An 11,324-nucleotide genomic window follows, 5' to 3' on the forward strand; every position below is an offset into this window, starting at 1 on the left:
AGCGAAGCGATATCAATATAATTAAGCATAAACTCAAAAGCCTTTTTGGTCTCCTCTCTGCTCCTTTTTTGTGGTAGACCTTTTGATGAACCAAATGTAACATTGCATACGAGAATAGGATGTTTGAATTATATTCAAGGAGATGGAAAGACTTGCAGTTGTAGCTAAGCATATGAAACAGTGAGATGGAAAGATCATGTATTGACTCTTATCAACGAATGAAAAAAGGAAAGTATCTCATACCAAAGAGGAAACTTGAAGGCAGGTCGAAAAACAACAGCTAAATATCTGTTTTGTAGCATTATCATTGTTTACAGCCATCTGTGCCTCCACATATTGCTTCCAATATCTCGCCAATACAGGAGCTAACAATTAAGTAAACTTAATAAAACAGAAAACGTTTTAGCAAAATTAGACGTTTTACGTTGGTGATTAGAGAGCTTCTCCATAAAAGAAGATGGTAGGTATAAAATAGGGTTGGGGGGAAACATTGACTGATTCCCGTTAGTAGAAATGTAATTGTAACTGCAATTTCAATATGTTGAAAATGATGGTGAGATTCATAGTACTTTTTTTTATCATATTTTTTTTATTATTATTTTTAGGGTTTATTATTTGATTGAATCAGCGGGCTCCTATACACTAGCTTCGAAGCAAAAATTATTCATCAAACAGAAGGGCTTATTATTTGATTTAATAATTTTTGCTTAAAAACTAGTGTAGGCACTGATTCTTTTTTTTTTTGTAACAATAGTGTAGGCGCTGATTCACTTGAAAGAAAATAACTGATTGTTGATTATCTTTGTTCGAAACTATAGTACTGTAGAAGGCTATGTTTTCCTTCTTTTGTGTCAAAAATTGATTAGTTTCCTTGGTTCTTTATGTTAAACTTCTGAAGAGAAAATATAACACCGAATGTTATGTGCTTTTTCCAGGATTATCTACTGCTGAGGTAGTTCTGGTGCTCATGCAGTTTGTGGAGGCTGTGGATATTAATATCCATTAGAGATATGATGCTCTTCATATTAGTATAAATGGTGTACATAATCAGATATGATACTGACTCGTTTTTTGACCTTAATTATCCCAAATGAGTTAATTCTGTTTGATATTTGCTTAATTCATATAACATATTTGTTAATATGTTTAGTCTCGGCTCCTTCTGCTTTACTTCATTGATTTTCAAGATGTTCAAATCAATTTATATAGTTGGCTCGCATATGATAAGTATTTATAATACAATGATGCCTTGTAGATATCTCTGCTCCTTTTGCCTTACTTCATTGAAATTTAAGATAATCAAATCAATTAATTTAGTTGGCTTAAGTATTTATAATACAATGATACTTTGTTACTGAGAGTCAGAATTCATGTTATGTGTTATATATATATATATATATATATATATATATATATGCAGATCCAAAGTCTGCTAAAAAGCAGATGAAGATTTTTCACTTATAACTGCTGTACAAGCTGGATAATACATTTTACTTTAAGTTTCATATAGACATCAAGTACGCATGGAGTTATTTTTACTATGGCAATGCATACGTATTGAGTTTTTTTTTTAAGTTTTATGGTATATCTATTTTGTTAGATTTCAATGTATATAGTTGTATTCTGAGATTTAAAAAACAAATACCTATTCACTAAAACCAAGACACTGACATGTAGGTGGAAAAATGTCTAGGGTTTGTCTATTATGTTTCCTAAAGTAAAAAATGCTCAAGGAAAGAAGATCATGAAAATATTTTGGTGAATCAAAATTATATGGACTATATTATATAAGACTGGAATGTATGCTTAAAAATAAACCCATGACTATGAGAAAGAGCTGCAACGAGTACTCTTTTATACTCAAAGATCATTTACAATCACAAATCGTAATGGTGTGACACAAAAGCAAAAATGAGTGGCTTTGTGAGCTTGTAAAGGAAGATTTTCCAATAGAAGATAATTTCTACTCAACCATAATTTGTTTTATCGACTTCCTTTTTTTTTGTGCTTCATTCTCGTTTTAGTTTTTATCTATATTTTAATGAAGATACAATCTATTATAAATCTGGTATAACTATGAGACAACCGTATAAGGAATGCTTTTCAACTCATATTAAAAAAAAAATAGAAAAGATTGTTTATATAATCTTTATAAAGAAAATATCTGGAAGATAAGAATATACATACAAATATACAACTCATATTATATGATATTTTTGGTAAATTTTTTATTTCAACCCATTCAAAATTTCAAAAAAGTTGAATTAATTATAGATATGCAGAAAATATAATCTAGATTTGGAAGACAAAGATTTTTTTCTATTTCCGTTTATTAATATTTTATACAAAATTGGTAAACCATATTAAAGAATAGTATCACTGTTTTATCTAGATACATTGAATAGATAAAAAAAAATCTAGAGTTTTTTATTATTAAAATTTGGATGGTGAGGATTAGTTTTACTTGATCTAACGGCCTATTTTTTTTATGTAAAAAAAACACATAATGCTCATAAAATGCAATTTAAATAGAGTTCTTCTTTTTGTCTTTTTTTACTCACTACCAAATACTAAAAGATCGTTGTATATTATTACTCCAATCACTTTCCATTCATATTTTCATTTCTCGTTCTTCAAAAGGTACTCTTAATTTTCTGCTGCTTCTTTATAATATATATATTCCATGAATCTGTGTTGCCAATAAGTATGCTTTCTTTCATTCTTGTTTTTTTTTTTTTTATAATTGTCCCATGCATGCGTTTTTATTGATAGAATTGAGATTAACTTTTATTTATCTGAATTTTAAAAGGATTGAATAATATGTTTTCAGATCTGTTTTATTAGTTTGATTTTTCTTTGAAAAGTTCGATCCAATAATCTTTGATTAAAAGTTTATCTTTGTTTATGGAGTGTTATTTTTAATTATGTTTTTATTTTTTTTGATTTTTTTCTTTCAAAAAGGCATGGATCCTTAGTACAATATTGATTATTAGAATTCAAATATGAACATATTGTTATACATTTTAATGTAGTATGCTCTCTTTTAAATATTGACAAAAAGTAGATTGAACATTTCTAATCTTCTATATGTTTTCGAAGTTAATTAAGATTGAATATATATATATATATATATATCTATATATATATATATATTGTTTTTTTTTATTTTATATATTTGGAATGCTATTCAGTTTTGTTAATCCTTTCTCTAAGTAGGTATCAATGTATGATGAAGAGAATCTAACTATAAAACGAGGCTTCTTTTTTTTCGAACGTAAAATATTTTTGTTGTTTGTGTTGTGATTTTATATTTCTAATTATTTACTTAGATTTGATAATCATTTTCTTGAAGCAGTTATCAAATTATGATGAAGATAATTTTATTTCTCAAACGATGCTTTAAGCGATAATAAATAGTTTATGTTTTAAACAGTAAAAAAAAAATTTGTCATTTGATCATTGTTGTTTTTTATACTAGGGCTTCTCACCAAACGCCATACGCGGTCTCTCGGTTTAAAATTTGCAAAAAAAATTGAAAACTAATAGAAATTCTCTACAAAGTTTTCATGATGTCCATAGAAACCATGCACAAAACCCAACTTTTTGAACTACTATATTTTTAATCTTATCAGAAGAAAAAAAAAAGAGATTTGTTTGGTTGTTTTAGATAGTTCATGTTTGGCTATAGTGACGTAGTTTTATAACTATTGGTTTTTTTTTAATCAATTTGGTGCATTTGTAATAATAGAGTAAAAGAAGGTTATAACAAGCATTCTTTATCTGGCAACCCTAGAGGTTTGTTTTTTAACCCTAGAGTTTAAGCAAATAGAAATTGATTGCTTGTACAACATAGAAAATGAATAAAATTGTTATGTATATTCTACATATCACTGTATATAGGTTTTTATGAATTCAAAAATCCGTCTACATTTCATTTTTATCATTTGGTTTTGAAAAAAATTTCCTCTACTTGATGCCTTTTATTATAATTCTTCATTGCATATATTTAGTTTCTCATATCTATTTTTCTTCTCATCAACTTCACGGTAGTTTGATGGTAACTAACTTTTCATCATTGTTTTGATATGACTTTTTTTTTTAGTTGCAATGGATAAGTCGTGGTATCCAACTGAGGCTGAACTGCTCAAAAGTTTCGACGATGATCATAATCAGATTGAAGGCATATCGTCACCAACACCTCTGATAGACACACCATTTTTAATGGATATTACAGAATCTGGTGGTGTCAGTTATGAAGCACATAACACAACAATACCTTTTCCTCCAATGGATTCATCATTTCTAACAGATATACCATTTCCGGAATTTGGTGGTGTGAATGATGAAACCCAGAATGCAACAGCACATGTTCCTCTGATGAACACACCTCTTCTAATGGATATACCATTCTCAGAATCTGGTAGTGTCAGCGATGAAACCCATAATACAGCAACACCTCTTCCCGTGATGGTCATGACAGTTCAAACCATTACACCATTCAATGACTCCAACAAAGATTTTTTTCCTTCTGATGCTGGTCCTAGTATTGGTGTTATCAAAAAAGGACGTGGCCGACCAAAAGGTTCGAAAAACGTGAAGGGAAGCCTGAAGAAGCAGAAAACTTATGCTGCCAATAGCAGAGTGGTTATATCAAACCCGAATTTTAACTCGGGTATAACGGAAGCAGAGAAAGAAAATGGAAACCAAGAGGTGGTTAATTTAGTTCTGATGCGGTTTGAATCACTTAGACGCCGGTTATGCCAACTAAACTGCGGAAAAAGCGTGCTTACAACAGCACTTACCAATTGTAGGAACTTGGGTGTTAGGACCAATACAAGGAAAAGAATCGGCCCGGTTCCTGGAGTTGAAGTAGGCGATATATTCTACTTCTAGGGTGAGATGTGTCTAGTTGGGCTTCACATGCAGATGGTCGCTGGCATCGACTACCTGACGGTTAAAGACGGCGCAACAGAAGGCCCTCTAGCTACGAGTGCCGTAACATCAGGACACTACAGTGATGAAACAGAGGAAATTGAATATTTGGTATATACTGGACATGGTGGAACAGATAAGAAGGGGCAGGCTGTTGATCAGAAACTTGTAAGAGGAAACCTTGCATTGAAAGCAAGTAAAAATAAAGGGAATGAGGTTAGAGTGATCAGAGGCGAAGAAGACCCCAATGACAAGAAGAAAAAAAATTATATTTACGACGGGCTCTACATTGTGTCTGATTACTGGACAGCGATAGGAAAGTCCGGTTTCGAAGAGTACAAATTCAAATTGGTGAGAAAACCAGGTCAACCTTTTGGCTACATGAACTGGAAGTCAGCAGAACGATGGAGGAAGTGTAGCTCGGATAATTCAAGAAAGGGTTTAATACTTGCAGATATTTCTCAAGGACGCGAGGCATCATCACCAGTTCGGCTAGTGAATGAAATCGATGAAAACAACAAGGAGACACCCGAAGATTTTAGCTATGAAAACAGTCAGCTTTTTATGAGTAGGACGCTTGATCTGCATCATAGATCTATCGGATGCAGCGATTGCTATGGCCGACCATGTTCCATCCATGAAGATCCAAAGTGCTATTGCATCATGAAAAATGGTGGGGAATCACCATACCTAGATCAAATTTTAGTATATCGGAAACCGATGGTCTACAAATGTGGTGATTCATGTGCTTGTCTTCTCGAATGCAAACTAAGGATAACTCAGAATTATTTGAAAATCCGGGTCGAAGTGTTTAAGACTGAGAAGTGTGGCTGGGGATTACGTTCGTTGGAGCCGATCCGAGCTGGAACTTCCATCTGCGAGTTCACTGGTATGCGTAAGATCATAGAAGAAGTAGAAGAGGACGATGAGTACGTGTTTGACACTTCTCGTTTTTTCAACCCGTTCAGGTGGAACTGCGAACCGGAACTTGTGGGAAAAGATTGTTGGGAACAAGTCTCTGAGGTTTATAGCATCAAGTCGCGATTGTTGATCAGTGCAAGAAGAAATGGGAATGTGAGTCGGTTCATAAACCATAGCTGCTCCCCAAATGTGATGTGGCAGCCTATTGAGAGTGAAGAGAATCGTGAGCCATGTATTCGTATTGCCTTTTTCGCTATGAGGCATATTCCTCTATTGACTGAATTGAGGTACGATTATGGAATGTCTCAAGAGGTTGAAGAAGAAGATGGGATTAAGGTTTCTAAAGGCAGCAAGATTTGTCTCTGTGATTCCAAAAAATGTCGTGGTTCTTTTGGCTGATTTTGAACTTTTTTAAAAAATAATAATTATTTTCCTTGTATTTTCTTATCATTTTACTTTTTTTTTGCTTTTCGGAATTTGTGGATCTTGTGGGGTATTTTTTTTTTTTTGGTTATTTTTGGATATTTTTTAACAAAGCATCATTGATCAAATAAAGTTGTAAACTACAACAAGATTTGTCTCTATGATTGTAAAATATGGTGGATCTTTTGAGTGATGATTTGGACTTTTTTCTATGATTTCCTTTGTGTTTTAGTATTTTTTTTGCTTTTTGGATGTTTTTTTGAAAAATATTTAAGGCATTGATAAAATAAAATTGGTTGGCATTTTGGATCAGACTTTTTTATCAGATAGTTGGGCTTCCAAATCAGGCCAAACAACCCCAGAAATCAACCTTTTTCTATTATTGAAGAGACAAAAGTGAGAAAAAGACGGGAGAGGACCAAAAAGAAGACTGGTTGTTCTTCATCAAGAGTTCTCGAGGTCGCTCTCTCTTTCCTTTGTTTGATGGTTTTTTTTTCTTCTATGTTATTTTAATTTGGGTTGTGAATTAGGGTTTTTTTTTTTTACTTTCTTATATCTTTTTCTTTCATCTTTTCCTAGCTTCTAACTTTTCACTAGTTTAGATTCTTACCCATATATTCAAATCTAACCACAATGGTACATTATAACATTGTCTTTGCAGTCAAGCAGAGTTGTATCCATTAAAAAAAAAGTATATTCCCTGAGAATGTTTTTTGACTTGAGCTACTACTCAAACCTTGAACAATTTGATTTGTAATCAAAAGATCCAAAAGGTTCTGTTTTATTTGTAATCAATCACAGTTTAAACGGATCGACTAAATCCTTGTTTTTTTAAATACTCCTTTAACGTTCTTTTTCAAAGAAAAGAATCTTCTTTTTCTTTGCGTTAAAGAAACTGGATGGTCTCTTTGAGAATATATTGATATTGTTCCCTTCTAGTTTAACTCTAGTCTTATACAATGTTCTAACGCACAATTCCTTGAGAATGATCCTGTAAAAATGCTGTTGCAATAAAGGTAGTCTCATATTCAAGTCTCTTGCTTTTGAAGGTAAGTTTTAAGATGGGAGTAATGAGAATTTTTTTTGACTTGAGCTAGTACTCGAACCTTGAACAATTTAATTTGTAATCAAAAGATCCACAAGGTTCTGTTTTGTTGAAGAAGCCTAGTGTTGAAGAACTTAAATTCTTAATCTCTCATCGTCAAGCTATGCATTACCAAGCTTCATAGCTAGATAATAGAGAAACTAAAGGTTTTAACGATCACGGATCACGGTTTCAATCTTGCAAAATTGTGCTATCTCTTATAGTATGACCCTCATTACGAAACCTGTAACAGATTTGACTGGAGAGAGCGCTTCAGTGACTTTGCTGGATATTCCAAAATTGCATCACAAGAGTCTTGAGAAGCTATCTCATGCTTTTGTAGAATTAAACCGCAACAAAAGAGTCTTCTAAAGGTTAATACAGCGATTTAAGAGTATTTTTTTTTCTGCTGTTATCGTGCTTTGATCACGACTTCGGTAGAATTGTCTGGTCTTTATAACAAAAAAAATTCCAACCTTATCAGATCAAACTGCTATGATTCTTTCTTTTTCCCTAGATTTTCTACATCTTTTCTGGGATAAAGCATCTCTGAATAGAAGTTGTTTCGAAGTTGAGGCATTGCTTTTTTTAATATGAAAATCTTCTTGTTATCATTTGCGTTTAGGATTATATATTCAATCTATGAATATGATGATCTTGTTTCACAAAGATATTTACTTGGGATTTGGTTTTTCTTCACAGTAGTAATGTCGTTGTGTTAGTGAACTATGAATACAAAATCTAAAGGAATAGCATGGTATGATAGAATCTACTGTAAATTGGAAATGATTCTTGTGGAGGTGGACAGTTTAACTTCTCAGGTACTTACTGCTAGTTTCTAAAGTACCTTCGCTGGGTTTCCGATGTGGGTTTCCTTGGGATATGATCATAACGGTTTGGTGGTTTAAAGGATGTAGAGAAGGACATAAAGTCTCTTGGTTCTTATGATGAAAAGGGTAATGTTTCTTTGAATTCAAGTGATCCTCCAGGATTAGATTCTATAAGGGATAAACCAGAATAACTTACGGAAGATCATCGTTTGGGCATTGTAGAGTACAGTGATCTGTGATCATTAACTATATGACAGATGAGATCCTCTACGGTATCCTCTCCTTTCTTCCCATCAATCTCACTATCAGAACTTCTGTCTTGTTCAGGCGACGGAGGCATGTATGGTGCCAGACACCTTGTCTCAACTCTGTCAACGTTTTAGAAATGACGGCTTAAAAGAGATGAAACTTAACATGGTATACAAATAATGACTATTTTAGAGATGAAACTTAACATAATATCAAAACACTTTCTAAACTTGAGACTATATTTTCAAAAGAAAACTCAAAGTACTTACTTCAATGGTAATTTTGAACCCTTATTTAATAAATCAAACAAAGTTTCCATAGATATAGTTGGATTTAGATACAGTTGGTCAATTTTAAAATACAAAAGATCTGTCAATATTTGCATAGAATTTGTTAAAATCTTTAACATTTGTAAAGAGTTTTGGGTAATTAAGAAATTCATCAACGATCAAAGATTTGAATAGTTTAATTTTGTTGGCTTTTCAAAAATAAAACCATCGATCATAGGGAGAAAAGTCAATAGTAGAATGTGGCAAGAGAAGGTTAAGTCTTTTAAATGTATTAAACCCTTAATTGAATATATTAGAACTTTAAAGATTTTAGAATTAAAGAAATTCTTGAAACTCTTATAGTTTAAAAAAATCTGATCTAATAAAGACTGTAAAAATAGCCAATAATAAACGATTTAGATATAAGATTATAAATAATTTGATAAAATTAATTTTTAAACTTTGATTAGATAATATCTTGAAAGATTTTAAAAATAAATAAAAAGTAAAAAATAAACCATCATAGGGACAAAAAGAGAAAGTAAATCTTTGTAAATGTCTAGTACAATTTGATGGGTTTTAAATAAATTCAAATTTATAAAATCTTAGATGGGACAACAATATGATAGAGGGAAATGAGCCACAAGCAATCAACAATCTTTCAAACATATATACATCTAATATAATAAAAGAGTATATTGTGTTAATGTAATTTAAGAAAATGTTGTAGACAATTTGACTTTAAAGTGATTGGTAGCAATTAAAAAAAAGTACGATTTTATTTTGGTTACTTTATAAATAAGACATCGCAGAAAAAAAAAGTTGCAAATTAGTTGTTGTAATTTTTTAGAAAGGATTTACAGGTTTCTAAAGTAATAAATCTTGATTGGATAAACTAAAATTTTAAGGATTTTAAAATACAATAAAAGTTTATAAAGTCTCATCATTAAAATAAAATAAAATACCTTAAAATTAAACTAAAAGATACTGAAAAACAATAAAAATAACGATAAATTAAAGATTTAGATATGATATTACAAATGAAAAACTGATAATATTATTGAGGTTAAACATGAGTATAATAAGCATACAAATGGTGATACTTGAGTAGAGATTTTAAATGATTTTAATATATATCATAATACAGATAGAGTTTAACCTTAATTTAAAATTTTAGTAAATGTGTCTTTCTATAATTATTTTCATCTGTAAGTTTCTATCTCTGACAGATAGGTGATTGTTAGAGACTTTAAATTTATAATGTATTGTTTAAAAAATTTACTGTAGCGAATTTGCCTTGAAAAATAATAAATGGTGATTTATAAGACAAAAGTAAAGTTTTTTTTGGTAACTTTTAGAAAATCAATCATCGCATGAACAAAAAGACAAAGTTAAATTTTGTGATTTTTTTTTTGTTTTTGTTTTGGATTACTAGGAGGTTTTGGGCCGAAATATGTAATCCCCACGCCCGAACCTCAACATGTAATATTAGTTTCGTCTCAAAAGTTTTGTCTGAAATCTTTACCAGTTGAGCTATTAGCTCTTGGTAACTTTGTGAATATTTAGTAGAATATTACAAGTTTTAAAAGTACTAAGTCTTTGCACTTGAAAGAATTTAAAATAAATATAATTTATAAAGTTTTTATGGGGCAACAGTAAAGATATCGAGAAAGGAGGCACAAACAGTCAACAATTTTTCAAACATATTTAACTCAAAAAGTTATAATAAAACAGTACATTTTGTTAACGTACTTCAAGAAAATGTTGTAGAAAATTTGATTTTAAAATAAATTGGTAGAAAATCAAAAGAAAATAGTTTAATTGTTATGAATAATTAATATGAATGCCCATTATAAGACTCATATTATAATGAGGTTTAAAATATTTTCTATTTCCTTATTTTATAGGTTTTAGCTTCCTTCCCAAATCTTTGTAATACTATATATACTTCTCATTATTCATGTAATGAAACCCAACAATTTCCTCTATTCTCTTCTCTTTCTTTTCTATTCACAACACGTTATCAGCATGATAGTCTTTTTTTGTTCTTCCACCAAAAAAGTGAGATTTAATTTATGTTTGTATTTATATTATTCTGGGATGATAAGTAATACCTTCTTCGAATCAATCGTTCTGGTAGGCTATGCCTCCACGATCATAATCATATGGTAGACTATGTATCCTCACGTCGTATTTATATAAAGTGCATGGTCATCATTATTGATGCTTATCTAGAATAATGAATATTGATTGTATGATCTTTGTGTCTCTGATTAAGGAGTCTTGATAAAATTCTATAGATAATGAGTTCTTTATAAACAAAACACTATTTTAATTGGTTATATGAATTAATTAGGGTTTTATGATTTTATCATAAAAATCATTCATTAATGATTTTATCCTAAAAATCATTCATTAATTCCTTTTTTATTTTACAAATCATCATTTCAATTTTAGTCTTTTGTTTGATGGAATTTTGCCCTCGTAATCTTGTTGCTTTTGTAAAATTAATTATTAAGAAATTGATAACTCATTAATTGGTAGCTTGATAACTGATAGGTTCATATGGTTAAGAAAATCGTAGATATGGTTCTCTGTTTTTGAATAATGAACGAA

At 30.6% G+C, this 11,324-nt stretch overlaps 1 pseudogene; it reads left to right on the plus strand.

Moving 5' to 3' along the window:
* Positions 1-4,107: 4,107 nt before the first annotated feature.
* LOC18014966 lies at positions 4,108-6,252 on the plus strand (annotated as a pseudogene).
* Positions 6,253-11,324: the final 5,072 nt, after the last annotated feature.

The sequence above is a fragment of the Eutrema salsugineum genome, unplaced genomic scaffold, assembly GCF_000478725.1.
Source record: "Eutrema salsugineum unplaced genomic scaffold, Eutsalg1_0 scaffold_3, whole genome shotgun sequence".
In the NCBI taxonomy this organism is placed as follows: domain Eukaryota; kingdom Viridiplantae; phylum Streptophyta; class Magnoliopsida; order Brassicales; family Brassicaceae; genus Eutrema; species Eutrema salsugineum.